We start from the raw sequence: 22,498 nt of genomic DNA, 5'->3' as shown, positions 1-22,498 counted from the left end.
AAAATTTCACAACATGGTTACTCTTGATTTCTTCTCGTACCTTTTAGTGAATGATCCCAAGGTGGGATTTACAGTATGGAAAAAACGGCTTTCACTGACAGTAGTTCCTCCTAGCTTTTAGTTTCTGAATAGGAACTTACAGTATATGCCACAGTTAAAAAACCATGATGTTATGTGAAGTTACTAAGATTAAACTGCAGGTTAGGACAATTGATTTTCATGCTTGTATCGATCATAATTACTTTATATGTAACCACTCTGTACTCTACTAGGCTGAGCTTTATGTAACACAATAACATGCAAGGGGGGGGGGGGGTTGGGGAGAGGGGCATTGAAGAGACCTCTTCGGTACTGGTTGATAATTTCTGGTAAATTTGGATTAATAACGACTAACTGTGTTAATTTAAACAGAAAAAGTTTAGTGTAGGCTGCCTTTAGATTGCAATGATATCCAACCTATTAATGTAAAATCATGTACAGGAGAGGAATATGACACCCACACCTGGTACACTGGGCCTTCCATTTTGATGGAGTCAAACTGTCTGCTTGGTGGCCTACAAATCTGGTGCCCTATATTCAGATAAAAAAGTATAATGGGCATGGCAGACAGAGACATTACTCTAAGATCCAAGATATTAAAAAGACATGTTATTTAATGCAACAGTCTGTGCAAGGCAACCTCTCTAGCTCAAGACACCTCCCATCTGCACCTCCCTCCACTTCAAAAAAACATGTAAAATGAATCTTGCACATATGGAGCTTTCATAAACTTTTACACCACCCTTGTAATACACTGAGAAATTATGGCATTCTTCAAAGTTGGGGTAATACACAAATTTTCAAGATTCTTTATTGAAACTACCTTCTGGAGAGATTAAAAGGACCCTGCTGCACAGTATTATGAAAATCTTTAAGAAATGAAAATTGCTTTTATATGGCAATTTTTTGACCTTCAAGTGATGAGCATAATGTAGTCTAGATAGCTATCTTTCTGCTTTTTATATTTATTTGCTCACAGAATGGATACTGCTCAACTTTTAGTTTCTGCAGAGAGCTCACTGCCTCACAACACAGCTGTAACAAGAAATATTTGAAGTCAATGAGGTTATTTGACAAACATGGTGAGAGTTACACACCATAGTGGAATATTTATGTAACGACTACTCGCCATGTACCTACGGCATAGGAGCAGCGGGGTTAGGGGTGTTTACAATGACGAAGTGACCTGCTTCCCTTTATTATCTTAAGGTAGGAGATATTGATTTATGGTAATATTAGCCCATGTGTTGAAACCAAAATGGTACGGTATGCTGAGATTACAAATTCTCTGAACTGTGTACAGAGGTTGTCCTGTTATGTGTTTTGTCAATGCCACATCAATTCAGTATGCAATAACTAACAGATAGGCTATACCCAGTTTACAGTGATGTTATGTGCACTAATGTTGTCTAATAATATCTATGCATGTTTCATTAAGCTTAATACTGTATGTGGGCTAGGAAAAGCAAAATGTCAAATTGCACAACGTTTGATGAAGAGCTCTGCACAATAATGCTAAAAACATTTATTTTATTTACATATTTTTTACATATTTCTGAAACTTCCAATAGTGCAGGGAGGGTAACCTAGTATTGCAATGAATTTGAATACATTCACTTTCTCAATCTTATCTTATTCCTTTTGATGACAGACAAAACAATGAAGCCAGAAAGGAGAAGATTGAACCACAAGGAAGTGGCAAAACAATTCATCAACCTGAAGAAAGATAGGCAAGGTGTTATAGTGAAAGAAATACCACCAAAAGGTAAGTTGAAATTATACAATACTTTTCAATGTGAGCAGTTAATGGCGTGATATACTGTAGGTATAGTAAGAAAAAGGGAGAAAGAATAAAGATATGCATCCTGCCTTTGCAAGTAAAAGTAAGCGCATGTCAATTATGTCAGTCCTGCAAAACATGTCATGTGCAGTGGCGTCACCAGACATTTCAATCTTGGGGGCACAGGGGAGGGGGACAGCACTAGGGGCACAATGTTTATTTGTGAATGCTGTCCTTTGAAAAATTTCTATTAAGTAAGGGTCCTTAGATGTGATCTGGTGCTATATTTTGCAACTTGAAGTAACTTTATGTTCAAGAATTTTGGGATCAGTCTGTCCGATGTTTATGTTTGTAATTGAGGCAGATAAAGTTTTTGTTTGAGTATTGTTTTTAGCACTTCAAATTGCATCTGGGGGGCACCTGGTAAGGCTCGACTCTTTTTGGGGAGGGCACATGCCCCCCCCGACTAGGCTACCCTGGCGACGCCACTGGTCATGTGACCCCTACCCTTTGATGTTCGAGGTGGAGACTACTACTAGAGAGCTGGCCCCTTAACAATAACCATAAACTGATTTTATTTACTGCAGGTAGAGGAGTCGTAACAGATCCCTTGTATGAAAAGGGGGAATTTCTCTTACGATTCAGTGGAAAGTGGCTTACGGCTACAGAAGGAGATCAGCTGGAAAATGAAAATTCATCTGGGTTCAGATTCTTCATCAAGTGCAAGGGCAAGGAATATTGGTAAGGCATTGGGTATTGTGAGAAGTGTATGTACAAGGTCATGTAAAGTCCAAGGTTATTTTTAGTTACTCTATTCCTAGCAATCCGTAGTTGTTGAAAGGTTAGCGTTGTTGCCCGTCTTTCTGCGTGCGTTATGTGCGTGACACGATATCATATTTGCATTCAGCTGTGCATGATCGATTGGCTTGTCCAATCAAGAGTTATTATTGTTGGTCTATATTGGAACTGAGTTTGAAATGTATGGCTTACTCTGTATTTGTTATAGCACAGGTATCCATTTATTGACCCTTAGTTTTGAAAAGTAATAAACTGCACCACCCATTGAAATAATGTTATCAATTCTGCATTTGTACCTTCTCTCCCTTCATTTATCCAGATAAACAATGTGTAATGTATATGACACTACTTGGTTTAACTAGGAGTTATTAAGGCTGCAATTGTTCATAATTATCTTTGTTTTCCTGCTATCTTTATTGATACATTGTTATTAACAAACAAGGCTTTTTCATTTATAGTATTGATGCAACTGAAGAACCAACGTCTGGTCCTAAATTAGGACGACTAGTAAACCATGGAGAGAAGATAAGTGAATGTCAAACTTTCTACTATTCAAGTGAGTGGTGACCCAGCATTGTGCCTGTTTGCATCACGGAATATTGAAAGGGGTGAAGAACTGCTATATAACTATGGTGTTGGAAACTTACCGTGGAAGAACTGCACCCAGGTTAGACCATTGTTTCTAACTCAATTCACAATTTGCTACTCTAGCAGTCTTTGACAACCAAAACAAACTATTTCCATCAGTAATCACTTGGGCAAACTCTAGAATCATGGAACTGGGACCACAACCACCAGTATCCTACATGGCTCCAGTTTAGGCTACATGGTAGGGGTTAAATTCCATCTTCTTTGTATCGTTTACTGTTGTCAAAGAATACATAATTCAAAGATCTCATAGCCATTCCATAGACCAGTCTGCTATATTACAATATATTGAAAGCCAAATGTCAAGTTCTTCATGAAATATGAAAACAAAAGTCAATATCTATTAATATGTTTTTTCTAACAGACAAAACAAGGCAGAGAAAGTCCTCAACCTCCATGTTGTGTGGCAGGAGATGTGTCTCCAAGAGTATCCGGGAAGTCTACTGATAAAGGTTAGTCAAAAAACTTACATTTTATCTTCAACACCTATTGTAAAATTTGAACAAAACTTAATTTGATGTTTATATTATTTGAGCAATTAAATTGACCAAGACAGTAGAGGTGACCCCAGTTCCCTTAAGTATAGCTTGGATGTATCCCCACTTTCAGTGTACAAGTTCATCAATGAGCATATATATTTGTAGGTGTGTGGCTTAGGCTTACAGAAGCCAAGGCTGTTATAAATCCACTAGACAGGGGATGTATATAATAAAATCAACTATGATAGATTGACTATTATATTTTCAATTGATATACATCTCAGTTGGAAATTGGATAGTAAAGTGGGGATGCACACTATTGTAAAACCAGTAGGCATAATTTAAAATATGACAGTTAAGAATTATTGTTTAGAATGACTACTGTATTGTGAATTGATATGAATGTCAGTTGATACTTGGGGAATGAAGAGAGGATACACACTGTTATAAAACCAATAGACTCTGTACATCTACAATAACATCAAATATGACAGTTAAGAATTATTGTTTAGAATGACTACTGTATTGTCAATTGATATGCATGTCAGTTGTAACCTGGGGAATGAAGAGATGATACACACTGTTATAAAACCAATAGACTCTGTACATCTACAATAACATCAAATATATATTTGATGTTATTGTAGAATAACTCTTAGCTGTCATATGACAGTTAAAGGCACTCTCTCAGCTAGGAAATTGCTAATCTTGTCTCAAGGTATTCCCCGATTTAAAAATAAAAACAACGCTGCCCTTTTCTCACAGCGGCAACATATTCATTCCTTAATGTGGCATTCTCATCCTTAGCTATAAACAGCATACGGATCTGGGTACTCTTACCGCAAAGTATCAGGTTTCTGAGATTCTAATCCGCCTCTCACAGTGTTGCGTAACCTATATGCATACGGTGTAATTGTACTGTGTGCAATGCGAGCAACTTTCCACTTGTTATGTACGCAATTTTTCGATTGGCTATATGGAACAGTGCATATTGTACTGCTGTGAAAACGCTATACCAGCTCGTAGGAGTCATATGGGATCTTGTGCTTCCGATTTTGGTTGGAGAAAATGCTAAAGAAATAAAAAGCGAATAGTTTCGTCGTGTGATTCTCTACAAATACAAACATGTGACTGAATATGTGCTGCTTATGAACTTTTATTTGACGAAACGACTTGCTTCTGGCCTAACGTTCTAAAATACTTGAGTTCAAAAAAAAAAAATTGGTAGCAAACTGCTTATCCACTAGAGAGCCTGTGTAGGAAAATGTGTGAAAGTAAGTTGGCCTGACGTTTCGATCCTAGCAGGATCTTCTTCAAAGGCTAAATGACAAGTGACAGTAACAGAAGGGACAAAAAACACGCACATAATACAGACAGTTTAATGAGCATGGTGAACACAAAGAGATAGATGTTAGGGGATTTAGTAGACATGGGATGGAGAGAAGAATGAAAGAAAGAAACCAACAGGGGAAGAGGAGAGGTAGGAGATAAACAGTGGAGGGACAAAGAGAGGATTATGGGAAGGGGGTAGGGAATAAACTGGAGAAGGACATAGACAGAAAGGTGTGGAGAAAAAAAGGGGTGGATGGGGGGGGGGGACAAGGGGAGAAGGAGGGAGAAAGAAGAAAAGTTAGTCATGTCCTTCCTGAATGTTGAGCCCATGAGGTTGAATGGTGCGAAGGCATAGCATCCACAACCTCTCTCTGCTGGTTTGTACTAGCTCAGGACGGCTACCTAAGGATTCAATCTCCTATAGAGACATGTCGTTAATGGTATGGTTGCATAGCTCCCAACTCTTGAGAAGGCAAATGCTGGTCCATGCCACGAATCATCCTCCTGGGGGAGGGGTATGTAGGGAGGGGAGGGGGACAACCCCTCCCCTTTTGAATTTTGTTTGGAATCCTGGTGATGCCTACATGTAAAATGGTGGCACTTAGAAAGGCTTTTGTCACCCAAAATTTTCTGAGAAATGTGCAATTTTTTGTGTGTAACATCAATAAATTGAATAGTAGGTGATAATTCATTCTTTCCCGTGGCATGAAAAGAAATATAGGCTTATTTGAGGTTCAAATGATGTTGTAAAGGATGCTGCTAAAGAAATGATGGTTGCTAAGTCAAAGTTTGATGCAATTTTTTTATGTATACTTGACAATCACAATGCAGGTTTTTCGGACGCTTTCGCGGGTCAGCGGGTTTGGGTATTAGAATGCGGGTCCAACCCGCGAATTGCAGGTCAGTTGGGAGCTCTGTGGTTGGGAAGGTTGAAGTGTTTTAAAAAAACCATTACTACAAACATATGGTGGCTTCCACGGCAACTCTTGACCAGAGTATGCTGTATTGGCCCCAAATATACAAGATATTCAAATATGGTTATCTTTGGTCAAAGTTTTGAAACTGGTTTTATTACCACCATCGAGAAAATTTACCTCACTGGGACATTCAGGCATCTTATGCTTTCAATTAGAATCAGTGGCGTCACCAAGGGGGGCCAGGGGGGGCACGTGCCCCCCCTGGAAAACCTAGTGCCCCCCGAGTGCCCCCCATCTGAGATTTGGGTTGGTAAAAAAAATATATATATATTTTGTTATATTCAACTCCCATCATCTGAGTTGGTTTTTCATAAGGACAAAGAAGCACAGTAATTCGTATTTTCTTCAAATGAGCTGCGAAAATATGGAAAAGTTTATCCTTGACCATCGGGTATCGAAGTCGTAACCCGCGCCATCACAACTCGTGAATTGGATGCCTGTGAAATGCCGAAAATCAGGACCTGCTGTGAGAAGGGAGGGTACTGCAGTATGTTGCCTTGGTCTGAGGTTGACAGGTTAGGAGCTGACGAAATGTGAGAATGTGAGGGTCCGCAGGCACCATACTTGCCTATATTTGTGGACCCATATATTAACCCTGTTGTGTAGGGGGTGCAGAGGTCATTTGAGGTCAGATGCGTGTAGGAACAAATGGCGAATGTTCACACCTGCATACTGAGCTATACTCGATGTGTGATCAAACTTTGGATTGCATGGTGAGATCCCTGATAGGAGCCAATAACGATGCTGGAACCTGTTACATCTTAATAGATAATGGGAGAAAACGAGAAGGACAAGAAAGGAGTCGGGGGTCATGCACACATTAATTCAACAAATGTAGGTTCTATTGATAGGGTTAGGCATAATATCGACAGCATGTGGTTCATATCCTCTGCAAAATTCTGCGCGTTGTTTAAATCATTACCTCAAAAATAGCAATTTCTGGAGATATCTTCAGATCGAATTTAGCATCAAATGTGGCACCATTTTGCATCTAGCCCATCCTCCGTATGCGAAAATTTTCCAAAGGGGAGGGGTCACCCCCTCCCCTTAGACCCCTCCCCCAGGACGGCGATCCGTATCCACCTAAGTGCCCCCCATCAAATGCTGGTGCCCCCCTGTGCCCCTCAGACTGAAAAGTCTGGTGACGCCACTGATTAGAATGCCTTAGAACAATTTGGAAAGTAAAGACCTCTTGGAACATTTTGTTTTTTTATATATTCTACCAATTATAGCATGCTAAATTGGGGCCAATACTACATAGCCTACCTTTAAAATATCCTGTAACCTACTCTGGATAAACACTATCTGATATGGAAGAAATGCTTTGGTTAAAGTTTTTTTTAAACAGATGCAATCAATGTGTTAAAAAAAAACATGTTACAATACTGACTTACCTAACTTTAGAATAAGCAATACAAACAATAGTAGGGCAGTGTTCCAAATACGGAATGCAAGAACATATACCCAAATAAGGCTAGGAGACGCCATGCCTCCATTGTGGAACTTTTCCATGATAAGTATAGCAGCTTTACATCCAAAAGAAACTTTGGCAACACTTCAAAAGACCCCATAATGTCCCTGCATTTCAAACATCTCCATCTGCCACTATCTCCATCTGCCACTGGGGTTATATTGAGAGCACTGAATGTACTGTTTTATCACTACTAGCTGCAAGTTAGAGTACCTCTTCAACACTCCATGACATCACAATCAGGCGCGTAGCAAGGAATTTGCCAAGGAGGGGCGAAACTGTAGATTGGGCACTATCTAAGCGTAGCTTAGATAGTTTTAAATTATGTAGTTTACATTACACTATGAATGAACATGCAAATCAATGCTAAATACTACAGAAAGGAGTTAGATACATAACGCACTGAATGCAACAATCAATGTTTGACACCATGAAGAAGATAAATTCTTATTAAACATTGCACTAGCTTAGTAACTTCATTTTACTGAGACACCATGTTTGTTGTTGTCTGTTATAGTACAGTTTGTTCAATTGTCTTGAAGGCTTGTGATATCTACATTCTGGATACTTGTTACTTCCATTGTCCACTCTTGTGTCCTTGATGTATGGTATTTAAACAAGCTGAGGAACTTCTTTGACATCAGCTATTTCAAAATTGTCCGTATCCATGTTAACAACGTTCACTATGCAAATCCATAGCTTTCACTGGAGAACAAGAAATATGACAATCATCTTACATAAAGTAGAGAAGCACACATTTATTAATGAAACAATCGAACACAAACACTTCCAGTTCCAACCCATATATCTGCTTGCAAAACATCCATCATGCCATAACGCTATGCTGTGCTGTACTGTTCCTCTAAAGGATGTTCTGTACATCTGTAATGTGAAATGAAAAGGGAAAAAAGACATATTGATGGCATTGTGTGAGGACAGAAGTGTCGCAAAGATATACCTGTTCAAATAATTTTCCAAGATATGATTCATTTGATTTTAATTGCAAAAGAGACATTCAGGTTCATAGCCAAGGTAACTGGGTTGGAGCCAGCACAAATGTTATGTTTGTTTATTCACTGAGATTGTAACTTGCACTCATTGTAATAACTAAATATTATTGTTCAAATCTGGGAGAAAGTAGACACCTTAATGATGCCCCTAACATGTTAAACTAGAAATATAGCTCACACTCAAAATTTGCAAATTTACAAATGATGCCACATCATCATGAAACATAAAAAGAAAACGTAAGAAAAGAATAATTGTGCAATTTTTGAACACAAACTGCTTCAGACAGGTAGGTATATGCACATTCTACAAGATTGGTAAATGTCTTTATTTTTCAGAGATAAGGAAAAATACTACTGTTATCGTTAACTTGTGGGGTTTGAACATTTTTGGGTCCCTCGCATTTACAGACCTCCAGTGGCTGTATTAGCACCATATTTAGAACTATATGTCTATGTCATTTAATATTGCATAATACAATAAATGAATAAATGTGTCCAATGTCCTAAATCCGGTTAGTCATATACAGTCCTACAGTAGTAGACTGCAGACCTAGTTAAAATGTAGACTTATTTACAGCATGGAATGGTTACAGTATGTACATCAAAAAATTACCAGTCTCCACTGGGGTACAGCTGCTGGAGTGCATTGCTGCATCAGCCTCTGTTGGGCATGGCCTTTTGTTGAGGAACTGGTGTTATCTTTTCTGGTGTATCATTTTGGATACCAACCTCTTGAGTTTTTTAATTGGGCACACACCTTCAACTGAAAAAGACAAATAATACCGGGATGTGCAAAGTTTAATATATCAGAATGCATACTGTACACATAGCAGGGAAGTGCTCATGAATATTTGAGTGCCGGGCAGATTGTGCGGTAGTGTGATCCACATCCTGGGAGAGGGATCTCATGGGTGGGGTACCCCCCCAAATGGACAAATTTTGCACATGAAGTATGCTTAGGTGGTGCTATTTTCCTATTCTGTGCCATATGTTCTCCCAGATTTTGGTTATGGTAAAATTTATTAAATTATCATCAAAAAGTGCTGGGCGAAAAAGGTTCAAATACTGTTTGTGCGAGGCGGCATTCAGAACTGCTGCACACATTCCAACTCACACGCATTTGGCGTGTGACACACGCATTTCCAGCCCTTCATAGGCTCACACGCTATGTGCACTTTATCACACGCAATCTACAAACAATCTCCGAAAAACCGTCCTGAAAGATGCTAAGAAGGCTACATACCTCTACAACCAAGGGCGTAGGAACCGGGGGGGCTGGGGGGTGCCAGCCCCCCCAGTGAAAAATGTGGAGGGGCGGAAGTATCATTCCGCCCCCCGGTTCGCAAGTCAGAAAACCCCTTTTTCATTTCCAAATGAGAAAAAAATCTCATTTGGAGCACCAAATTGCATCTAAGGCCAGGTGAAAATACAAAATTAAGTTTACAATATGGAGTGGGTTTTGAAGTGTGCTATATTGCACCAAATTGCATCTGAGGCCACCTGGAAATGCAAAAAAATTCCAAAGGGGAGGGGAACACCCCCTCCCCTTAAACCCCTCCCCCAGGCCGGCCATCAGTCTTCAGCCCCCCCACTCAAAAGTACCTTCCTACGCCACTGTCTACAACACAAAGCAACTTACACTTACAAGAGTAGTGCATTTGCCATGGTGGTGGAGGAAAATGCCGGTGGGAGAGGTGTTGGTACCAGAGATTGAGAAGTGTGCTTCAATTTCTGATATAAATGTTCAATTATGTTAGCAAGTGATTACTTTCATCGATTCAAGAAAAGTCTTTGTTGAGAAATGTATTGCTTGTTGAGTTCAATAATATATATATGATGATGACATTCTCAATATAAAATTACTCAGAGAAACTGAAAAAGAATGCACCATTTTGCATCTAGGCAGTCAAAAATATGAAAAATTATACAAAGGGGGAGGGGGACACCCGCTCCCCTTAGACCCTTACCCCACTGCCGCTGATCACACTCATAAATTTTCCTCAATGTTGGAAAGTATGCTGTTGGGCGCAGCCGCCCAGTGTGAGCACATCCCTGACATAGTGAATTATATAACTTCCAACATAAATTACTGAATACCACATTTTGCCCTTCACTAAATAGTCAACAATTCACATCAATTTTGCAAACACAGAACAGTAATTACACTACTAGTTACAGAACTTTGCTATTGGCAGCATAAATTCATCACATCTGCTTTATGATATACAGTATGTATAGTGTCAACTCTGCAAGTATTCAAGAATGTTCATTTACTAATCTAGTGCAAACCTAAACTAGTGATGTGCAACAATTTCTATTATATTTTTTATTTCTATGTTAGTAGTATACACCTGCAGTATTATAACTTATCTACTAATACCTTACATACACTAAATGTCATAACGTCTGATGTTACAATGGCAATGTCCCAGTAGGCTTGTTCATACACTAATATGTCACCAAATTTCATCATGTTGAGGGATGCATAATTGCTTTAAAAAAATATAGCTAGGCTTTGCTTATTTCCAAGACTAAAAATTACGGAATATTCTACAGGTGTGCCCTGAACAATGAAGTGTTTAAAAGATCACACAGAAACATGATATGGTATATTATGGGCGACCATTATAGTTCTCACACATCAGTAGTATCACTTTCATTTTGTACAATTTTTAGAACTGCATGATCAGATTATGTGTAGAGCTATGAAGCCTATGATATTGTTATATTTTGGCTAATGTCTTTAATTTCTATATCATGATGAAATTATCAATTATTGTAAGACGGACTCAGCGACCCCCTGGAATGGTGCGTCATGTCCGATGAATTGTGTGACTAAGGGGTCCGTCAAAGCGCACATTTGGTTCGTCATTAAAGCTACAATATGTGCATCAGTGTGCGTCAATGTGCCATGCAGGGTCCATCATGGTCAGCAAACGATCGGTCAAAACGTTAATTTGGTGTATGTCAAAGACATACAACAATGTGTCACTTTCACTATGATGCAGGGGTGCATCAATGTTCAAAATTCAATCAAAATTAACCTATTCCAGGGGTCTGAGGGTGTGTCATACGGAAGCAGGACACTTCGCCCAACAACCATTTCGCCCAGTTGCCATTTCGCCCAACCTTACCATTTCGCCCAACCAGCCTGGTCATTTTGCCCAACCAGCCTGGTCATTTCGCCCAACCAGCCAGGTCATTTCGCCCAACCGGCCTGGTCATTTCGTCCAACCAGCCTGGTCATTTCGCCCAACCTTGATTAAATATACTTCAAAAGGAAACGTTCGGGAATTGTTAACGTTACAGGATACGAACCGAATATTAAGGAAACTTGAGGATCGATCAGTGTGTTAGGGGTTAGGTTTGATAGTAAACGTTCGAATATTAAGGAATATTAAGGAAACTTGAAGTCCTTTACTTTGTATAACTTTAGTAAGGAAACGTTCGGGAATTTTTAACGTTACAGGATACGAACCGAATATTAAGGAATCTTGAGGATGGAGTCAGTGTTTTAGGGGTTAGGTTTGATAGGTTTGGTAGTAAACGTTTGGGAATTGTTAACGTTACGGGATACGAACCGAGTATTAAGGAAAGTTGAAGTCGGGGTTAAATTGATTACATATGTGATTACATATGTGGTTACATTGATAAAGTGGTTACATTGATTAAATATAGTACTTCAATATTACGGACGGGTTTTATATATTTTTTTTCAATTTAATAAGGAAACGTTCGGGAATTGTTAGTCAGTAGGATGGATCAGTGTTTTAGGGGTTAGGTTTAATAGGTTTTTATGAAGACCGATTCCCCTGTGTTTGTATAATAATATAACTTACATTGTATGCGTAAACGCTTAAAGTAGTGTAATCCTCCCATAATACCCGAAATAACTGCTCAGACTTTGATCCATATCGAGCGGACCTCACTTTTTTATTTACCTATTACGAAGTAACCTAACCCAAAATAAATCAAATTGAACTAGTGGATTAGAAAAAGTAATATTATTCTGACTGAATATTAGTAAAAATAAGGTTGGGCGAAATGACCAACACGGTTGGGCGAAACGACCATGCTGGTTGGGCGAAATGACTATGATGGTTGGGCAAAATGACCATGCTGGTTGGGCGAAATGACCAGGCTGGTTGGGCGAAATGACCAGACTGTTTGGGCGAAATGGCAGTTGGGCGAAATGGTTGTTGGGCGAAGTGACTAGAAAGCTGTCATACAATTGCTAGACCTGTGCATTATTGGCATCTGCAATTCTAATAGTCATTTTATAATCAAAATAGATTAAACATACCAAGGAGAAACAATAATTCACACCTATTTTGAGTTACACAGATAAGTCCATTAGAACGGTCAATAATGTGTTAGTTCAACCAACACTGAGATTTAAATAATCCACTAGACTATGTTTCGACTGCATTGTGCAATATGTGACTTAAATAGTACACACCATCACATGGTAACCACATAAATTATTGGAACAATAGAGAAGAATATAATGGACCCAGCACACTTTATAGTAGATTAGTATTTTAGCATTACATCTTCCATTGAGTAGATTATAAGACTACAGTAATTGCAGAATACTGTACCATGTAACTAAATATCATGGTGTATCCTTTAAATTAAATGTGATACATTTTGTCGAACATAAAATGGTGGCATTCACAATTATTGGTAACATTGATTTGTTTATGTTGTCCTTGATTTTCTGATTAAGCAACGATGATAACAAACTATCATGTTATGAATGTATAAATATGTGAACAGTATCCTTCACTAATTCAACAAAGGAGCCTGTAGAGCTAGTGTAGCTTCTTTCTGAGAAGGCTTTTGAGTTTTGAATTAATTTGGAAAACTTACTTATAGCACTTTACACTACAGTTACCAGGAAAAGAGGTAGCCCCTAGCGTTTTTTTAAAGTTACTACCAAGTTGGGAGTAATAGGCAATACTCTAATTTGGGATAGAAAGAGTTAACATTTTTGTGTAAATTTTTTTCTTTGCAAGTGGAGAATCATCCACAGCTAAAGTGGCTATGCGGATTGACAAGCAAGTGAAGCAAAGTAAATACCCTAGCCTATGCATATTAGACTTAAAAAGGTAAAAAGAACCCAATGCCTTAGTAACTTAATTCATCTTGGAGTTGCTCAGCAGATTCGAGGTTATTTCACCACTTGCTCCCATGCTCAGACAAAAAAAAAGACAAAAATGAAATGGCTACACAAATTAGTTTGTCTATAACTGAGAATGACCATGCATGCAAATATGCAGTAAATTTTCAAGTTGTCAGACGTACTACTTTATTTGTTGCAAGGAACTCTATAATTGTGCTGGTAAACTAGAGTAGGAAATGAAAACAGTTACTTTATTGAGTATAGGCCCCTGTCCCTCACTGCATACTAGACTTACAGTCAGGGCCGTCTTAACGCATGGGCCCACTGGGCCCTGGCCCAGGGCCCCGCGATGTCAGGGGCCCCGCAATCGTAGTAACCCATGTCGTAATATGGGAGGAAAACTTATTGAATAGGCCATTATGCCTGATTGAATCGATACTTGACAACTTGTGACGAGAGTTGGTGAAACAATTGAGAGTTTGACATTAAATATTCGAATCTGAGTTTGCAACCCTGGAATATACAATCCCCCGAAGGCCCACACAGAGAAACTGTTACTCCGTAACAATAAGAAAGAGGATATTGCCTCAGCCACGAAAGGCATAAAATTTGAAAACCCTGGAATATACAATCCCCCGAAGGCTTACACAGAGAAACTGTTACTCCGTAACAATAAGAAAGAGGATATTGCCTCAGCCACGAAAGGATAAAATTTGAAAACCCTGGAATATACAATCCCCTGAAGGCTTACACAGAGAAACTGTTACTCCGTAACAATAAGAAAGAGGATATTGCCTCAGCCACGAAAGGCATAAAATTTGAAAACCGTGGGAAATACCTCACTACCAAACCTAAACAAAAGGAGCCACCACTTGTGTTCAAGCTCACCTATACACCCCATATCAAAACCACGCATTTGAAAAAAACACTTTTTGAAACATTGGCACTTAAAGCAGCATTTTGCGTTAGGTCTCTGTTGTCTACTTTTTTGACATGTCCATCGAATTTTGTACATATTTCAATCACAAAACAGCAATCTAAGATATTAGCCAGTTTTTCCCTGCCAACAACGTTAATTGGCGAGTAATTAAGGATATTTGCAGATAATGAGCAAAGTGTCCACGACAAATTCCACATTTAAAATTAATCGCATACAGTTCCCCAAACCCACTAGTTTGAATTCAACCAATCAGAGATGCAGGTTTAGTTATGAGCCGTTGCTTAAAATTGATGCAAGACTTTGCGTTGGTACAACCAGGGAGTTGTTATGGAACTCCCTGGTATACAACTGCCATATAAACTGTACACAAATCAAGCATGGTGTTATATTACGTATTGGTCAAATCGTAGTGTTTAAATATTCATATTATGGGCAAGGTTTATTGGGATCCCAACGGAAAATATCTTGGAGAAAACAAAGTTTCAAAGTTGCAAATTTTTCGACTTTTATGCCACCATTCGAAGTAAGATTTAAATAGATAAGCTAGTTATGTATGTCGTTATGGCATATTGGAGTCAGTGAGGTTGAGAACAATCATAGAAAAGGACGCAAAATGCTGCTTTAATCTCGCAACACGCGGAATTATCCAAACTGTTTCCAAAAGAGCCGATTCTAGCCTACAAAAGGGCCCCAAATCTCAAAGATTTACTTGTTAACTCAAGGTTTTGTACTAACGAAGAATCAGCTGACTCTCAAGGTTCACACGAAGCTCTTTTAGATGCTCTTATAACTGCACTATGAGTCCATAAAAACTCGTGCACAGAAAATAGATGCATTTTGAGAACGAGACGCCCAGGCTGAATATAAAATATTGAAAGGCTACTACTGATGAAGCTCCTCCTATAAAGTTTGAGAGCAGAAACCGGTCTAGTTGGTCATAAGAACCTAAACTAGTCTTTCCTACTATTAAAAGTACACTCAATTCACCTAATAGGTGCAATTATGTTTCACCATGAGGAGCATGCTATAAGTTCATGTTCCTCGCACCCTCCCTTAAAAATACTTCATGTTCTTGGCGACCACGTTGCGTTAGATAGTGTAAAACCGCCTACAGCCCCCTTTCAGTTGAAAGACTCAACACAAGGGTGTTACAAATGGTGAGTCCAGTATTGTTAGGGAAGGGATGGAGGGCAACTGGAAGATTACTCTTCTATAATGTATTTCAGCTTTTAGATATATCACGTATGTTATTCAGCTAAAGTTTTATGCTTTATGCGCGACATAGGGAGGGGTGGTAAATGCAGGCATGTCTATGCTTGAGCGCTTGTCAAGGATGTCAATTTTTCACGCAAATTTTTTCGAACTCACTTGATTGAGGGGCTCGCTCTATTGCCGGGCCCAGGGCCCCGTGATCTCTTAAGACGGCCCTGCTTACAGTTACAAAATAAATATGCCCATATCAAAAAATGCTTAGACAGGAATAACCACCAAATTGAGGTAGGCCCTGCATATGGTGCATAATTTTATAAATCTGGGCCTGGAGCTAGGCTACAATAGTCCTACTTTGTTATTGCTCCGCTCATGAGAAGTTGCATTTCTTTCGAGTTTTATTTTCTTTTGGGGAGATCTCCCTACCAAATCCACATGTCCATATTACACTGATGTAGGCTAAGGCCTATTCATATTTGCAAAGCTACCGAATTATAAACCAAACACATATGATACCGCAGACTTTCATACTGATAATGCTTACTAGGCGAATATAAGTAGAAAAGCATAAATAACACTTCAAGAAATGTTCGGCCTAGGCTAGGCTACAGTTAGTACAGCAGCCTGCACTGCAGTAACATGGACATGAAAGCATGGAAGTTCGGACACCTAAGCCTTAAAACACCCCAATACTATATCTCATGGTATAAATCACCTGAAACTATACTTGATATGGTTGGGTCATTTTGGAGAAAATAACTGTAGCTTCGTAGTTTTTCGTGCAATTGGCTCTTGCTGTAGGTTGTCATGGGGAAATCGTGTATTTCTTAGGGGTGTCCGAACTTCGCAGTTTTCCAAACTTCGCAATACTGACTTTACTACTACTGTACTAGCCTATGCCTCTCGGTGTATTAGTTGCCTTAGTTTGTCGGCCTAGCTACTCCTAAGTAGGTATAGCTAGCATGATCTATTGAACAATATAACAAGGAAGCCTACAGTAAACCAAACACTTCGGCCAGAAAACAGTATACTGTAGCCTAAATAGTAAATATATAACGTTAGTTGTTAGCACAATTTGCTGCCTACCTTCTCGTATGATCTGCCATGCCAGTAAATGCTCCGCGAAGGTAGCATTGGTCATTTTGTCGATCCCCCGATCTCTGTTCCAGTAGATCGTTTTTGGAGACCCAGCACTTACACAAATTTCTAGTACCCTTTACATGCATGCGTATTTCTTGAGCATGTTTTTTGTGCGGGGTTTGAAACAATACATGTATGAAAATGCCCTCCTTACATGCACTATGGCATGCGTGAAGCATGTATTTGAAAAAATACATGCATGTAAATGAGCTACATTACATGCTCCAGCAAATATAATAATAATAATAATTTATAATTTTAGGTTTATAGTCTTGTTCAGGGCCAAGGCCCTCTCACACGACTTTACAACTTAACCCTGGTCATTGGTAACTTGTCACACCTACACATCAAAGTGTGCACAATTCAATCAATCTCTCCTGGGGCACCACAGTGCACCACAACCACGTGTCCCCCGAGGGACTTCCCATAGGGTGCAGCCACAAACCGGCGCAAACAACTATTTTTACAAGTTACCTTGCAAGTCCCCATTTATACACCTGGGTGAAGAGAGGCAATGGAGATAAAGCGCCTTGCCCAAGGACACAACATAATGATCTGGCCAGGGCTCGAACCTGTAATCCATAGATCACAAGTCCACTGCCTTAACCACTTGACCACTACGCCCTCAAATAATAGTAATACATGCTTAAAGCATGTATTACTCAATGTTTCATACATGTACATGCAAAAAGCATGTTTTTTTGTGCGGGGTTTGAAACAATACATGTATGAAAATGCCCTCACATGCACTATGGCATGCGTGAAGCATGTATTGGAAATGTTTCATACATGTACATGCTTGAAGCATGTTTTTAAATCCATTGCATGCACTAATGCAAAGGAAATATACATGCATGTATTCCATGGAAATACATGCATGAAAGTATTCCATGAATGCATGCATGAGGAAATGTTTTTAAACATTATAGTTTTGGTTGCTTTGTGTGACAAATACATGCTGTAAACATGTTTTTGAATTCTGATGTAATGACACACTTTTAGAAACAAATATTGAATGTTACATTGAAAGTTAATTTATTGAAATACTAATTACATCCATATAGACAACTGATTTGTGTGTTAATAGTATTCGTATTAATATTGCTGATGAGTATAAAATCGGTGAAAATCCAAGATCTGAATTGTGACAAGTTTTTGGCAGGATCTGCAGTAAGATTGCAAATTTATGCATAAAATAAGTCTCGCAAATGAGGCAATGCTTAGAAATAAGGTAACATTAAATAAAATACTGGTTAAGAATAGACTACTTACAAGAAGTGTGAAGATTAGACTTGTTAATTAGAAACAATTAGGATGAAATGCAAAATCTGGACTGAAAGCAATGAACATGCATGGAAAATCAGTTTTATTTATGTTGAAAACATATACTAATAGTCAGGTGGCTTAGCAACAATTTTCAGGCTTAACGTTACCGGCCGGACAAAAGTACCAAATTTGGCATGGAGTTTCTTTTCGACCTATCTATCGATTTTATCCGTGGAACCCACTTTATCGGTTCCGATTTTTCAAGATGGCGGCCAAAATCCAAGATGGCCGCCAGAAAAAAGGAAATGTCATATATCTGGCTGTAAAAATCGGAGATGAACAAATGAGGGGTCAATTCAGGTGTTTCCGGGGTCACTGAAACAGATGATGATCATGGCATGTTGCTTGAGTAACCCACTTCCAAGATGGCGGCCAAAATCCAAGATGGCTGCCAGAAAAAAGGGAAATGTCATATATCTGGCTGTAAAAATCGGAGATGAACAAATGAGGGGTCAATTAAGGTGTTTCCGAGCTCACTGAAACAGACAGGGGCGTATCCAGGGGGGGCGCAACAGGCACGCGCCCCCCCTATTGGCTGTCACCAAAAAAAAAAAATATTTAACAAAAAAAAAAAAAAAATTGATGACGACCTTTATGTGAGTTGTTGGTGATAGCTCAACCCCCCCCCCCCCTCCCGTATGCTTTATTTTTTGCTTGCCAAAAAAGGGTTCTGGCGAAGTTCGGCGGCATAATAGTTTTAGAAACATAGATGGTAATTGTGTTTGTATTATCGCGTAGCACAGGGCGTGTATAAGGCCTCTGGGCTGCCTGAGGGAAGCCCATAATAGCTCCGTGCATAACACGTGAGGTTACTCTATCGAGGCAAAAATTTTCCACCCCTGCCCTTAGACCCATCCCCCAGGACGGCGATCATTCATACCTGACGCCCCCCCCCAGTGGAAAATCCTGGATACGCCCCTGAACAGATGATGGTCATGGTATGTTGCTTGGGCCACCCACTTCCAAGATGGCGGCCAGAATCCAAGATGGTCTCCTGGAAAAAAGGAAATTTCATATATTCAATCCCCAGACCCCCTATGCCCTTTTCTGATCGGGACCATCAAACCTTCCGTCCTCAAACGTGTAAATGAAACCGGGCTAGCACCCTGACTATATGTTATGGCTAGTATTCTAATTGTGTCACTTTGGTTCAGGAAGCCACTTAGGACTTATTGGGGAACTTTGAGGTGTGATCGACCGTGGATAGACACTGACGCAAAGCTCGTTATTATATGGGAGTTACGAGTGTCATGTAAGACTGATTACATTGAGTCAACTATATAATAGGGTAACTTGAGGGAAAACCGACCAGATGTGAATACCGACTCATTGAGAGATTTTGTACGATTGTGCACCCTTCATAAACACAACGTCAATTGTGCGAACAACACACGCTAAGTCAGGTCACTAGTCATCTGAGGTATTTAGGTCGTTCTTTTCGAACCTGTACTCCAGGGCTGCTATTAGCGAGGATCTCCAGGAAGACTTGTTGTCTGGTATAGACAAACCTTCCCCCCCCTTCATAAACACAACGTCAATTCTGCGAACAACACACGCTAAGTCGGGTCACTAGTCATCTGAGGTCAACCAATAACACTAATAACCAAAACAACAATAATAACAACCAATAACACCAATAATGAAGGCGTGAAACCATCATTCCCACACCAACCGGACAAAGGGACACTCCAGCAAAAGGTGTTGCATAGTCCTGATGGCTTTACAGCCCAAACAGGGACAAATCCCATAACCTAATCGCCACCTGACTAGGTGAAAATGGTTAGTGATGAGGACCCCATGTGCAATCCTCCTCGCCAAGTCCCGGAGACGGCTATCTAGTGACTTGCAGCACACAGAACACCACACATCTGGAGAGATGGCGGTTTGGCAAGCCGAGGGGCCACGTTCAGCAGAACATCTGGCCCACCCTCCTCTTTGATTCTGCAAAGTGAATCACCAATCTGAGTATACACCCCCGAAGGGCGTGTCGCCTTTGGCCGGTTATTGGAAAAGGATCCGGGCTAGTAGTGGCGAAAAAGAAAACCACCCCAGAACCTAACAAAAAAGGCAAACGAGGGATTCTCAAACGCAACGAAAAAACCTTTCAAAAGGAGAAAGCGCAGTTGAGATGGTAGGTGGACCAAACCATGCCCACCCGCTCAAGGGGGTCTTTTACAGAACGGTCCTTTTGAGAAGGTTTGGTTTGCACGTTCCCCAAATGAAATAAAAAATGATCCTCTCCAATCGCACCAAGGCAGAATCTGGTGCAGCGATCACTGTACCAGGATACCAAAGGAGAGGAACAATAAAACGATTGACAACTGTAACCTTCCCAGGGAGGGAGAGTCACCTCCGATTGAATGTGTCGAGCCTTGCTTCCACCTGATCAGCCTTCTCGGCCCAAGTGGTGGCCTCTGGGGCACCATAACCTAGCCAGATGCCGATTACCCTGATCATGACATATGACCAAGTAGCATCGAACGGGAGGGATTGGCCACGCCAACCTCCTGAATGCAGCCCTTTGGTCTTGGACTTGTTAAGTCTGGCACCAGTAGCCTCTTGGAAGGTGGCCAAAACCTTCGATAAAGGCTTAAAGGAGACGAGGTCCGAGACAATACAAGTGACGTCATCGGCATATTGCACGCATTTAACTCTAGCCCCACCCGGTACATTGAAAGGTCAAAACCCCAAGGTACTGAGCGTTTCGCTGAAGAGAACATACAACAACGGGAAGAGGGGACAACCCTGACGGACTCCCCTTCGAACCGGGAAGGGACCAGAAGTAAATCCGTTAACAGTGACCATGCTCGTGACGTCCTTATATAGTAACGAGACCCAACGAATAAACACTGAGTTCAATCCGAAGGACTCGCACAGCGCAAGTCTGGAGAGGACCTACAATATCCGGCATCACATCCGCTAAGCGATTTCCTAATGCTTTGGCCAGGATTTTGTAGTCCAGATTTAACAGCGTTATTGTACGCCTATTAGGGTCCAAAGGGTCTCCCACTTTGGGAGGAGAACAATATTTCCAGCCCTCTGTGTTTGGCTCATATAATTCAACTGGAAAGCGGTAGCGAACACGTCTCTAACGTCCCCACCGAGAACCTCCCAGAAGGTCCTATAGAACTCAGCAGGGAGGCCATCGGGACCGGGGACTTTCCCTTCTTCATAGCTGCTACCGCTGTCCAGAGCTCACCAACGGAGAGATTCGAACCCAAGCTATCGTTTAACTATGAGGGGGGGGGGCCTTGTCTATACCAGACAACAAGTCTTCCTGGAGATTCTCGCTAACAGTAGCCCTGGGGTACAGGTTTGAAAAGAACGACTTAAATACCTCAGATGCCTAATGACCTGCTTAGCGTGTGTTGTTCCCACAATTGACGTTGTGTTTATGAAGGGTGCACAATCGTACAAAATCTCTCAATGAGTCGGTATTCACATCTGGTCGGTTTTCCCTCAAGTTACCCTATTATATAGTTGACTCAATGTAATCAGTCTTACATGACACTCGTAACTCCCATATAATAACGAGCTTTGCGTCAGTGTCTATCCACGGTCGATCACACCTCAAAGTTCCCCAATAAGTCCTAAGTGGCTTCCTGAACCAAAGTGACACAATTAGAATACCAGCCATAACTATAGTCAGGGTGCTAGCCCGGTTTCATTTACACGTTTGAGGACGGAAGGTTTGATGGTCCCGATCAGGAAAGGGCACGGGAGTTTGGGAATGAATATAGGCTATATGAAATTTCCTTTTTTTCCAGGGGGCCATCTTGGATTCTGGCCGCCATCTTGGAAGTGGGTGGCCCAAGCAACTTACCATGACCATCATCTGTTTAGGTGAGCTCGGAAACACCTGAATTGACCCCTCATTTGTTCATCTCCGATTTTTACAGCCAGATATATGACATTTCCTTTTTTTCTGGCGGCCATCTTGGATTTTGGCCGCCATCTTGGAAGTGGGTTACTCAAGCAACATGCCATGATCATCATCTGTTTCAGTGACCCCGGAAATACCTGAATTGACCCCTCATTTGTTCATCTCCGATTTTTACAGCCAGACATATGACATTTCCTTTTTTTCTGGCGGCCATCTTGGATTTTGGCCGCCATCTTGAAAAATCGGAACCGATAAAGTGGGTTCCACGGATAAAATCGATAGATAGGTCGAAAAGAAACTCCATGCCAAATTTGGTACTTTTGTCCGGCCGGTAACGTTAA

The 22,498-nt window shown here is 40.4% G+C and overlaps 1 protein-coding gene and 1 long non-coding RNA gene across 5 annotated transcripts in view; one reads left to right on the top strand and one right to left on the bottom strand.

Annotated features, from left to right (window-relative positions):
* Positions 1 to 22,498, top strand: part of LOC139980152 (uncharacterized) — a 170,397-nt gene that overhangs the window by 12,966 nt on the left and 134,933 nt on the right. For all 4 annotated transcript variants that reach the window (XR_011797465.1, XR_011797464.1, XR_011797463.1 and 1 more), the window contains exons 3-7: positions 1,019 to 1,121; positions 1,691 to 1,804; positions 2,407 to 2,560; positions 3,076 to 3,284; positions 3,630 to 3,717. The gene's annotated coding sequence lies outside the window, so the exon portion shown is untranslated. The remainder of the gene's footprint in view (positions 1 to 1,018; positions 1,122 to 1,690; positions 1,805 to 2,406; positions 2,561 to 3,075; positions 3,285 to 3,629; positions 3,718 to 22,498) is intronic.
* The window catches only part of LOC139980154 (uncharacterized), a 72,144-nt gene continuing 53,369 nt past the window's right edge, over positions 3,724 to 22,498 (bottom strand). The window contains exons 3-4 of the long non-coding RNA XR_011797467.1: positions 9,148 to 10,152; positions 3,724 to 8,406 (exon numbers count right to left, since the gene is read on the bottom strand). This is a non-coding gene — a long non-coding RNA (uncharacterized lncRNA). The remainder of the gene's footprint in view (positions 8,407 to 9,147; positions 10,153 to 22,498) is intronic.

This window comes from Apostichopus japonicus, chromosome 14 (assembly GCF_037975245.1).
Source record: "Apostichopus japonicus isolate 1M-3 chromosome 14, ASM3797524v1, whole genome shotgun sequence".
Lineage (NCBI taxonomy): Eukaryota > Metazoa > Echinodermata > Holothuroidea > Aspidochirotida > Stichopodidae > Apostichopus > Apostichopus japonicus.
The sequence above is the reverse complement of the archived record's forward strand: the minus strand, read 5'-3'. Positions and strand labels throughout refer to the sequence as shown.